The sequence below is a fragment of the Nesoenas mayeri genome, assembly GCF_963082525.1.
Source record: "Nesoenas mayeri genome assembly, chromosome: 2".
NCBI lineage: Eukaryota > Metazoa > Chordata > Aves > Columbiformes > Columbidae > Nesoenas > Nesoenas mayeri.
The window spans coordinates 9,471,768-9,484,395 of NC_137543.1; the positions used below are offsets into that span (position 1 = coordinate 9,471,768).

Here is a 12,628-nt window from a genome sequence, read left to right on the forward strand (position 1 = left end):
TGGCCCAGAGTTTAGAATAGATATCATTTCTCTACATAAGAAGATAAGTGAGATTTGCATGGTTAGTTCAAACTATTTCATATTCACTGAGCTGTTGAGGAAATACTGTCTGTGAAACAAATACTGGATTCTTTCCCAAAAACATCTAAATGACACTTGCTAAGAAAACGCTACAATATAAAGGGGAGCAGATCCAGCCCTCTGCGTTGGAACCTGCTGTAGTTACTATGGCACGATCAGATGGTGCTTGGTACCTGCACACTCCTTGGGATGCATTGGTGAAGTTGAGAGCATCCAAAGGAGTTAATTGAGTGTAACACTGGTATAACGAAGATAAATATGTTCCACACTTGCTGTTTCAGGACAATTTGGGCTTGTTCTCTGCACCACGCTCAGCCTCCTACTTCTCAAGATAGCACCAGTGGAGACCTGAGGCACTTTTCCATGCTCCATCCATATCCCTTGTTCAGAACCTGCTCCCTGTCTTCAGTTATGGAATCATAAAATGATTTGGGTTGGAAAGGACCTTAAGGATCACCTAGTTCTCCTTGATCTGCTATGGGCAGGGACAGCTTCCACTAGACCAGGTTGCTCAAAGCCTCATCCAGCCTGGCCTTGAACACTTCCATGGAGGGGGCATCCATAGCTTCTCTGGGCAACCTGTTCCGGTGTCATCTTGATTAACTAGCATTAATTAAGACATTCTTGACTGCAGGGTGCTTCCCTTGATACAACCTGCAGACACACTAGTAAAACTTTATCTACTGTAGGATAAAAAATCACTTGTTTTACTAGAATAATTTTTTTTCTCTGTTAAACTTATGGACAAACCAGGTGTGGTACAAGAGGTAGTGAAATGCAGAGTGCCCAGACTTCTCCTTCTCCTTTCCTTTCCTTCTCCTTGCTTCTATAGAGTATTCTTCAGAGCCCTCATCACCCTCTCATTCCATCCATCCCCTCAGAAATGCCTGAGAGAGATCTTCAAACCTGATGCACTGCCTTTTCTTTTTTTTGCTGGTGAGCTGGTCCCCAGTGGCTTTTTCATAAACAGACCCACTCACAATCATCAGGAAGGAAATGAAGCAGCAAATTCAACTAATTTCCCTGAAGGTAGGAATATCAAGTTGAGAGGGTTACAGAAACTGTCACAGGTGATCGAATCGGGGCTCCTCAAGGGCCCTATCCCACCTTCAGCAAAGTGGCAAGCAGCTCCTGGGAAAAAGCAGTGAAGAGCTACTTATTACACTCTTTCCCACACACAGTAATTCCATGTGTTGATACATTCCTTGTTTTTTTTAAAAAAACAAAACAACTAGCTTTTTTTTTTTTTTAAGTCTCATTACTTTAGATTAAATCCCTTCCAAGCCCTGTTTATGAGGGATGTAATACTATGTTGCTCTGCAGTATCCAGGGGCAGGATTTAGTGAGGGGGTGAATCCCTGGAAGGTTTTGTTGGGGTTTATGCTCCTAAGCAGGAAGCTCAGCCTGTCACTGGTACTCACACCCCAATACAAATACCTGCACGGTACACGATGTGACACCAGTCTAAATTCACACTTAAGCTTTTACTAATATAACTCTATGGAAACAAGCTCAGTGACGGCTGATGATTTACAGCTCCTGTGTAGCGTGTTACAGTTTCCAGTGGAAGTATGCTGTGCTGGATGGAATAAAACAACAACGTGGGTAGTTTCATTAACTAGATTAATAACCTATAAACTTATCTGCTTCACAAAGAGAGTTATGTACTGGCTGTCCACCTTTAAGAAACATGTTTTTCAGAGCTCAGGAATACGTTCTCTATCTTGACATGTGCTGTAGATATTCACTGTGCATGTGAAACTGCCTATGGGTGAACTGGAGAGAAGATCAGAGAGATTATTTGCTCCTCTGGAGGTGTTGTAACCTTCCCGCTTCTTGTCTCGGCTCCAGCCCTTACACATCGACACTAAAAAAGTCAGCATTATGTTGTTAAATAGTTTTAGCAGACACTTTATCAGTTGAATGTGTCTGTCTGGGGGATTCTTTAATGATGTTGTATTCTTTTTAATTCTACAGCATTTTATAGTCACCTTAAAAATGTCTGATGCTGCACTGATATATTATTAACGATGCAAAGTATGCTTTCTTTTCTGAGAAGAACCGAATTTCTTTACAGTGTCCCTGCTGTGATCCCCGCTGTGATCCACACAGCCCATTTCAGGTACAGAAGGTTCAGGGTGGGGGTGAGAACAGGGCTATTTCTGAGTGATCACTCTTCAGAGATGTCGTGTCGGGAGCTGGGATTTCCTCCGAGTGCAGGAGGGGCGAGCCAGAGGGTCGGCGGCTGCGACCCCCCGCCCGCTCCTCGCCCCCGCAGGCGGGCGCAGACCCGACGGGCGCAGCGCGCACCCTGCGCCGCGCAACTCCCGCGGCCGCGCAGCCCCGCGCAGCGATTCGGGGCCGGGGGGAGGAGGGGAGGCCGCCCCGGCACCGCCCTGCCCTGCTCCGAGGAGGAGCCGCCGGGGCCCCCGGCGCCGTCCACGTGTCTGGGGGCGCGTTATATGAGCGGGCAGGAAGCCCTGCGGGGAGGGAAGGGGAGGGACGGGGCGCCCGGAGAGGCTCCGCGGGCGGCGCAGGCAGAGACAGAAGCGGCGGCAGCAGCGACAGCAGCAGCGACCGCCCGCCCTTTCCTGGCCATGGGGCTTGGCGGCACCCCCAGCTCCCCACCGTGAGTACCGCGGGACCCCCCCCGCCGCCCTCCTCCGCCTTCCTCCCCGCTTACCTGCAAATCCTCCCGCTCCCCCCTGCTGCAAAAGGCGCGGCGGGAGCCTCCCCCTCCCTTCCAGCTCCTCATTCGACTCTTAAGTTGTGTCTTTCTTTTTTTCCCTTTTTTTTTTTTTTTCTATTATTATTATTTAGAAGCAGGGGTTGCCTCCGGCACTGACGGAGATTGCAGCATCCCCCGGCGGGTGCCCCGGCACTCCGAAGCGGGGAGGCTTCGCTCCATCCAGCCGGGATTTCCCCGGTGGAGGGGGGCAGAAGGAAAGGTTGCGGGTGCCGGGGTGGGCTCCTGAGCAAGGCGCACCTTCGGGCGATGCCCGTACAGCTCCGGGGGGTGGTGGCGAGGAGTGTCCTCCCCACGGCATCCCCCGGTCCACGGGGGAGCGGTCCTGCCCCGTGCCCTGCCCGGCGGAGCCGCTCGGCTGCGGGGTGGTCGCTGGCAGGCGGGGAGCAGCGGGAGGGACCAGCCTGGTGGAGTCCTGTACCCTGATTTCTTTTTTATTGTGTTTTATTTTTATTCTTTGATTTCTTTTCCCCTTGGGTAGGCTGTGCGGTGAGAGAGGAATGCCAGCATTACTCCGTTACAGAGAAAAAAAGCAGACTAACTGTAATAGGTACCCGCTCTTACATATCAGTTTGCAGAGTTTATTTCCAGAGGAGTGTAAATAACTAATCTTCGAGGCCAACAGTTTGATTGTTAGGTGTGTTTTGGTTGCACTTTGATATATTTATGTCTATAGCAAACATAGAGCCGAGATCTTTTATGTGATTGATTTTAGTCTTGGCATTAATGAAAACAAACCAGTAAAAAAATGCCTCGGTGCAGATTTATTTGTTTGACACACACGAGATTCTTCAACTCTTTGTAACGGTTGGGCTTGTATGTATCCAATACATTGAAATAACTCGTTCATTTCATTGTAAGTCTGAATTATATATTTGCCTAGTGGGCACACATGTTAAAGGAAAAACCTCCCTAATTATGGATCTTTCAGAGAGATTGGAAGGGTGACAAAGCCCTTGTAATCTTTTGGGTCAATTTTCATAAGCTCCAAAAGCTCTCTTTGAAAAGGAAATTAAATTTCAGTGTGGAAAAGAGACAGGAAATTCAAGGATATAAAAAAGAAAGTCCCTATTCTACTTTGATCCTGTCCTCGGGACTTCATTTATGTTGGTGCTCTTCAGTGATATAAGTTAAAATGAAGAGTCACCTTTGACTGGAGTCTTCCTGTCTCTTGGCTGTTCAGAAGATACTCAATTAACAGCACACTCCTCCTGTGTATTATTTACACGGTTTTAGCTGGAGAGGTAGCTCTGCGTGAAGTATTTGCTTTGAAATATTTGGATCGTGACATCGCGTCCCGTGTGAACCACGACAGCCAGTGCTTCCTGCAGCCGATATGTTCACCCCTCCTCAATTTTTACTGCTCGATCCAATGCTGGTGGTACTCTGCCTGGTGTTCATAATGCCTTGAAAGAGCTGTTCTCATGTGAGAAGAAGTTGGGGTTGGCTTTGGGTCCTCTTTCCCCTTTGGCAATGGTGTTATCTGCAGGGCACGGCTGTGCCCGGGGTCCTTTCTGGGCTCATCTGGGATCCTGGCAGGCTTTAATCTGTTTGAACACATGTTGGGACGGTGGTTGGGGGTGGAGGTGGGAATGGTTGGATGAGAATAAAAAAGGTGGATTTTTTTTTTTTTTTTTTTAGTTAAATATACTTGTTTTCTTTATTATCTTGGAAACAACAGAACCCCTGCATAAGTCTACAGTGAACTTGGTGCTCTGTACCTCTGCCAATTTCTCACTTCATTTACTCTATTTTGGTGCTGCTGTAGGGTAACATTTCAGCGGCAGTGGGTTTAAATCCCATACCTCAACAAAGTCTCAATCTATGGTCCTGCCAAACCAGCTTTAAAGCTACCACTAGATTTTTAAAGTACACTTCTGTCTAATATACCTTCGTTTTACCTTTCTGCTAGTAACATGCGAGAGCATGGTCTCTGCAAGAGCATAAGAAGAGAAAAAACTAATTCCTCATTCTTTTGGCTTGTTCACTTGGTGTATAGGCTGATTGTGCAGTGGAGAGAGTGACTTACCCTGTTTGTATGAATTTTTCACACATCCCAGCCAGAAAGGAGCTTGCAGCCTCATTTGCAGTTTTTCTTCCAAACTTGATACTAATAATGGTGATGGCATCTCAGTTGAGGAAGGTAGTTGGTAAAATTAAACATCATTTAATATAAGGCTTTTTTTCTGCTAATCGTTTTGCTTTTCTGTTTATACAAAACTAGGAGTAATTTGAGGGGAAATTAGGGTTATGCAGATGGCAGTTCCATCTTCTAGATTATAACAGCATCTTTTACGCTAAGTGCACTGCAAACATTGTTAAATGATAGTAGTAATATGTTTTTATTAGGAGTGTATTTTAGAAGTGTTTTCAAATACGTGGTGAAGCAGAAATGTGCTTTTAAAAGCAGAGGAGTGAGAGTGGATCCAGCTCTGTAGCATATTTCAAGTACTGTTAATCCCACCACCTGGTGGAGCTTTTTGTGGCACTGGCTGAGGGAACTCTGAATAAGGATGCACTTTTTGTCTTGTTTCAACACTGTCAGATGCTAAATGTAGAGTTTCTTTAACTTTTTTCTTTCTCATAGCAGACTTTATTTTCTATATCATCTATATATTCTATACTTTGCAGAAGGCAGCAAAGGACTATTGATGTCTCATCTGAAACAGCACTTCTCTGCAGACAGATGAATTGGTGAAGAAGGAGATAAATTCCTTCCTTCCTGTCCTTGTCTTTTACTTGCAGTACTTTTTTTTCTATTTTCCCCAAAGGCAATATGATGCTGGCATAGATCATAACGTGGGCATCCAGAAACTATTTGTTTTCACCTAGGAGCATGTCATAAGTGGAAGAATTATTTTTAATAACCAACTCCTCTTCCAAGATACTCCGATTAAACCTTTCAGTGTTAGCTCAGTTAGCTTTGTACTAACAATTTTGATATAAATGTTGCTATAAAGTATTTGCTAAACAGCCTGTGTACAATCAAACTTGCAAGGAGAAGAGAAGCAGCTGCATTTTTGACTGATCTGAGGTTACTGATATAGGTTAAAACATGGGAATAAATTTCCCCAAATAAGGCAAAGTGAGGCAGAGGCACCTTTGCCCCCCTCTGAAGTCTGTAGCCCTGCCTGACTGCATCAAAGCCTGTCTGTCATGATTCTCTTATGCCTAATAACTGCCAAATGAAAATCTGAGTAAATCAGATGTATGCAAGTTAAAAATAACTTCAGGACTCTCTGTCAGCTCACACCTCAGAGTGGAATTACTTACAACAGTGAGAAACTTCTTTGTCCCATACAGGTGTTTCCTGAGCATTATGACTAATGCAAGAGACACAGACTTGTAGATAAAGTACTGCTGTAGATGTTTTTATTGCTCTTATTGCTATAGCACCTGCGTCAGCAGATGGACTGACAAAGACTTCAGCTAGCCTAAGAAGGTAGCCGCCCCCATCTGCCTCTCAAGTCCTGGCAGGCACAGTATGCCTGATCCCACCGGGGAGATGGATAAATGCCTTTGGAGCCCATCCAGAACAGGTCTGCATCCCTCTGTGGTCCAGAAAGATGTGAGTCTTTGACTCCTTGTCTCATACTTGGGACTCTGGGAAGGTGACTTTGATGTCTAGGCCATCTGAAACCTGAACTGACCTTGTGCTAGATGTGCTTTCAGGGCATTAGTCTTTAACTTATGGAATAGATAACATTTTCAATGTAAATAGCCTTTGTTTAGGAAATAAGTTTGTTGAAGAGGGTTTGTCTCCTAACTCATTTGACTTCTCTTGTTCTGATAAGGACTCTGGGCCACCCTGGCACTCATTAACAGCAGCCACAGAGGAACTGCTGCCACCGTTCTGGTCACATTTCCCATTCTTACCCCAACATCCTCTTCTCACTGGTGCTGAGCGTCCCATACTCTGGTTTGTAACTAGCAAACTCAAGTAATTTTGTGGAATATGTCTTATTGAGAAGCTCCTGTAAGTCAAGGCTGCACAACACCCACAGCTGTGAAATAGCCGTGGAGTGGGGAAAATGGGGACCCTGGGTAGACAGGGAACTCTTTTTAAAAGAAACTCCAAATAACATCAGTAGGAACTTCCTCTGAAGTATGAGTTAAGATTAGGGGTCTTATCATTTGTAAAGACTCTAGTAATGGTTAGAATGCAATTCTGGGGAGAAAGGAGGGTGGAAAGCAATTCGTTCCTGGCTCTGCTGTGCTTTGAAGTAGCTTTATCTGGACTGACGTGCATGTCATTCCTTTGGAAGAAGACGACTTGTGCGTCGTGCACAAGGCGACAAAGCCTTTGGCAGAGAAAGGGTGTATTATTTCAGGAAATCTGTAAACCTCATGAAACGGCAGCTGTTTCTGTTGGCCAATCTGCAGGTATCACAGGGTGCAAAAGAGGCACAACGTAAATAGTTGTTCCCTGCATCTGGTGACAAATGTTTGGAGTGTAGCTTTCCTGCTCTGAGGACATCATCTCAATAGAGCTGTTGTGGGTTTTTTTTTGTAGTAGCTTTCCACTTTGGAAGTCCTTTCTCCCAGCTGTAGTTTTTGATGAAGGCTCAGCCCTCTGTAGCTTTCCATCCCAAAGAGTTTGAATGACGGTGGAGTGAGTGGCTGTGGTCGGAACCCACGGAGTCCAAACTTGACCTTTCCCACTTCGCTGGTGCCTGACACACAACTGCTGCTGGCACAGAGGTGACCAGGCTTCCTCTGGGTATCCCCAAAACTCCCCTGAGCCAGATCAGTCCTTATACATCCCTTTGGAGGATTGTTCTGCACAGCAAAACCTGGCATGGTGAAGCTGAAGTATTAAATGGGATGCAATCTTAAAATGTCTCTGGACTAGATAATTGCTACTGACATTTTCCCAGGATCTGTGGATTTTTATTTTTTTAAAAAAATTTTTTAGCTATTGTATACCAACACAAAACAAAGGTTGTTCCTTTTAAAGGACACTACATTATTTCTGGAGGCTGGATCTTCAATCAATGACTTAATCTTACATATCTGAAATGCTGTGTGTGCTGACACATCACAGTGCTGTACCAGCTCGACAAAGAAATCTAATTCTATCAAATCTGCCAGCTCAGTTAATATGACCCTGCCAAGGGAGCATAAGCCATCACCTCCAGGGTTTTTTTTGTAGGAATCAGGTTCCCTATTCCCAGCTCAAATTCAATACACATACATGTGGCCAGATGTGATTTTTTTTTTTTTAAGGTACCTGGTTACATCCTGGCATGTAAAACCACACATCAAATTGGAAGATATCATTTGAATATTTGGGCTGAAACATACTCATTTAAGTCCTACAGACAGTCCTTTGGGATTAGTCTTGAAAAAGAGACCTGTGTTACTTCATCCTGAGACTTCTACAAAGCTCTTATGTAGAGAACATGGTATAGGGCTATCTGCAACTTGAATCGGAGCTGACCTTACAGTATATGTCTCTTTGATAACATCCTTCAGTGCATCTGAAGCTGTCAGGATGTGATAAGGGCATCCATGCCTATATCTTAAATTCCTTTAGTCTGATGTGATATGGTGATGCCTTTTACATGACCTGCCCTTGGGCAGATATACAGGCTGCAGCCTGCATTTATGTGAGACTTTAGCTGCTAACACCATTGCTCCATGCACCTAGTGCTTTCTCTTATTGGATCTTGATTTAAATCCGTTTGTGCAGATGATCTGACTTAGATTTTTTTTCTTTGTGACAAAACTGAGACATATTGATTTACACTGAATCAAAGTAAACCTTAATTAAAAAAAAAAAAAAAAAGGAAGGCCAAGGTAATTATGGTTTTAGCCAAGTGAAGAATTCTTGCTCTTTGTTTTACTTAATCTTAATTGCAAGTCTATTTTAAACTCTCATGTAGCCAAAAATTCCTCATTTGAAAGAGCCAAGAAGAAAGTTTGCCTTCAGAAATGTCAGAAGGATCCCTCTGAATTTGATGTGACCTGCGTTGACACAAGTGTATGTTGGCCCATGGCAATACTGATATTATACCTGAATTTGGGTTTTTGTTTCTTGTGTCTTTGAAACTATTTTTGTACTGAAGTTATTATTCTTCAGAAGGTTCACCCAGCTTTTCTCTTCAGGGGCAATACTGTGTATTTCAAGTACAGAAAGGATTTCTCCTACTTCTTGGTCTGATGCTTATTAGAAGAATTAGAAATCAACCTTCTTGATCTCTTTTCTTTTTCCTCCTCCCACATCTGCTTTTCCCTTTCAGATAAAATTTGCTCTTGTTGAGAAGTGATGACTGTATGATCGGGTCTCCTGTGGCTTCACTCTGCATCTTACAAACAGACATTCTGCTCTTCCCGAAGAGTTGGCTCAATTCTAGATTAAAAAAAGAAATCACCTTGAAAAGTAAAAAATTTTTGCTTGCCCTGTATCCTGTTAACAAAAGTTCAGCATCAAACTACAAATGTTAATGCTGAGTGCTACCTAGTATCTCTAGATGATCAAGCAGTAGCATCAGTGGAAACACAAAGCAAGTAGATACTAAGTTTGCAGACGGGATGTAGAGGCACATATAGTTCAGCATCTGAGAATGCCATAACCTCTGCAATGAAATTATGCAAGTTATGATGGAGTTATATGTCTCACTCTGGACATTATGCACTAGTGGCAACATAAAAATGCAAAGAAGAATTGCATTAGCCTTTCTAAAAAGTTAGTAGTTAAACAGGTCAATGAAGAAACTCCTCTTGCTTAGGAAGCTAATATTCAAATGTGAACTGGTTCTTGTATCATACGGAAAACAAAGTTATCTTCTGTGGTGCTAAGAAAACAGTTTTGAAGAAGAGCAGGGGGATGCTTTATAAACTTGGCAGAAGGCAGTTCCTTTCTTCTGAGCTGCCAGAAATGCCTCTGGGGTGGCTTACCTAGGTAACTGGGGACTCTGTAATGGATTCATAGGGAGCACCTGGGCAGGAGCCACAGCTATGGGGCCAGAGGATATGGCTTTACTTCCAGACCTCATCTTCAGGTGAAAAACTTAACTCTACTGACATTATTCTAATGGTTGCAACGTGGTGACATGAAGTGCCTGTAGAAATACAAAGTGGGTATGGGATACCAAGAGGTTCTTCAGAGCTTCAGGGGAAGTTTTCCTAGTTTCATCTCCATTTCTCTCCTTCCTGAGTAGTCACTAAAATGTCCTTCAGTCCTGCTGTTCTGGTACCCTTCTGTGGATTTTGTCCCTCTTTTGCACGTGTTCTTCCTTTCATTAGTCTCGTTTCCACAACTGCTCCTTGCTAAAAGAAAAGAGCCCACTTCTGCATCTCCCACCGCTCCCCTTCCTTTCTGTATGTCAAGGTCAGAGTGAACCAAGACATTGGGAGAGCTGGGGCCACATGAACTTTGCATCTGAAGATCAGCATGTGGTGGTGGGAGGATACACTTGTGGCTGAGAAGCTGGAGTTGACTTGGAGACCTGAGTCCCATCCCATCTGAGGTCTCTGCTCTAGTCTTGCCAGGTGTAAATGACAGCATTTTGGTTTCCTGGAGGTTGAGTTCAGTCTGTAAAACGTGTGGAGACTCCAAAAAACATATAATCATTACCCTTTTGACCAACAGCTTGATTTTGAATTCAGAAAGTAAGAGGAAGTGTTCAAACACGCGGACAGAAGATCTTTAGAGATGGGACATTGGTTTTAGTGATTCAGAGTCTGCCACTCATGTACTGCAGTCACTGGAGATGTGCAAAAGCACTGCTGATACAGCAGAAATCACCTATATTTCTGCTTTGGCTACTGCAATGAGGTTATCACTGTAAGGCTGCAAGGGTTGTGCAGTTTGGTATGTTTTCCATGTGGCTCTTGGTGTGCTGCCTTTGCTCGCCTGGTTCCTGAGACCTTCCAGAGAAAAGTGTCGTTGACTCACTCTGGCTGTCGCAGCAAATTTTCTGTGAATATTGCAACAGTATGCAAAAATAGATATGCAAAATTAAAAATTTCTTCAGACCAGAAATGACAGAGGAAAAGCCTGTATCGTGGTAGCAGGATGTGTGAAATAGCAGCAGCTACACAACTCCACGGTAAAACCGCGGGGATGGTGGCGCATTGCTGTCCGGCCATCTCAAACGGTCACGTCGTCAGCTTGCTAGGGCAGCAAGATGTATCTGTGGTCTGGGAGACAACCTAACAAAACAAACACATTAAAAAAATGTACTGATTACAGACAAAATTTGCCCCGGGCCACCACATAAGGTTCTACATTACTTGTTTATATATGTAGTTTTATGCAGTATTCAGGTGGTTTTTGGCCCCTTTGAGAAACTGCATTTCATTAACCTGTAGGATATGTACACTGTAAAATATTTGAGGACACTGGAGAACTGTGATGCATCTTCCAGACTGAGGTGATTTACATCTCTTACAAGGGGGAATTTCACTCAAGTTATAGGAAATAAATGTGATAGAAATTGAGACAACTACTTCTATATTTTTTAATTGTACTGTAAAATCATGGAAGTTTTCAGGAAAAGAAAAGTATATTTGTATCGACCAATGTATATATTGGTCCTCCAAGGGTTGCTGTGATTTGACATAAAGCTCACAATGCAAACAGTTAAATTGCACCAAGATTTGGGTGTAAATGCCCAGTTAAGACACCGATTTTTGCCCTACCTGGGCTTCTCCTAAATCACCATAACTCTGGTGTTTAAAATGACCAATGCTTCAAACAGAAATAAGCCTTGAGCAGCTATATAAGTGTTTGTGAGGCCAAAGAGTGAAGAAACAGGAGATGGATGCTGGCTGTTAAAAACAAATACAAGGTTGTTGAAAAATACAAGGTGATGCAGTAAGTGCAGAAGTAGCTAAAACATTTGCTAGTAGGAATGAAACAAAAGAGTTCAGAATAAGTTGCCTTTCTGCAAGGCAAGAGTCTCCTGTTGATACTGAGTTGAGGGTGAGTATTGGCAGAGGATGTTGCTATTTAATTACAATTCATGTTGGGATTTTTTTCTTTTTTTTTATTTTAATATATGAAAAACTGGAGGTTAAGAGGGAAAAGAATCTATAGGTTAGAATTACCACCCCAGCTTGTTTTGAGGGGGATGTCTCTGTTTCACAGAGCTCCAGGAGAAGAGGCTGCTGGTTTCTTCCTCTGCTGCTATCTGACCTGCTGCCAGTGTGGGGAAGGGGCTCATTTGTTGTGATTTGTTTCTGCTGGCCTAAAAGGAACACACACACAGAGTTTTCCTTTGCCTGCAAAAGCTCTAAATGAAGAATGCTATATAGAAACAAAATTTTCCCAGATTAAGCCAGAAGTGCTCAGTGTGGTCACTGCCTCTAGTGTTTCTTGGAGAAGAGCTTCTCCCCCCACCCACCAGTTTAGATAGTCTTTGTCCCTGTGGTTTAAAATACCCGAGTCCTGTCCCTGGGGACTGTCGTCACACTAATTGACAAACAATCCTAAGAAGTTTGCCCCATTTAAAGTTATTATTTTGGAAAAGGACAGTTGTCATGTGAGAGCAAGCCTGACCAAGAGTTAGCTGTTAGTGCCACAGAAAGAAATGCTTAGATCCTCTTCAGACAAGCTGTCAGGGACCCATACACCCAACTTTTCCTCTTCTGTGGCTGTGTGAATTCTTAAATAAGCTTTGCTCAAAATGTCATTTCTGTGATTTATCTTACCACACACAAACTTAGAGGTTCTCTGTATTTTATGAAAAAAAAACCAAACCAGCATGGTTTCATTTTAGAAAAGGGCATTTCATCAAGGTGTAACTTTCCCCTGAGGTTGCGCTCAGAGCCACTGGCCACAATTTTGGCATGTCT

The 12,628-nt window shown here is 43.5% G+C and overlaps 1 protein-coding gene across 2 annotated transcripts in view; it reads left to right on the forward strand.

The window, feature by feature from the left end:
- The first annotated feature begins 2,328 nt into the window (after positions 1-2,328).
- Positions 2,329-12,628, forward strand: part of ST3GAL1 (ST3 beta-galactoside alpha-2,3-sialyltransferase 1) — a 78,509-nt gene continuing 68,209 nt past the window's right edge. For both annotated transcript variants that reach the window (XM_080340363.1, XM_080340365.1), the window contains exon 1: positions 2,329-2,710. The gene's annotated coding sequence lies outside the window, so the exon portion shown is untranslated. The remainder of the gene's footprint in view (positions 2,711-12,628) is intronic.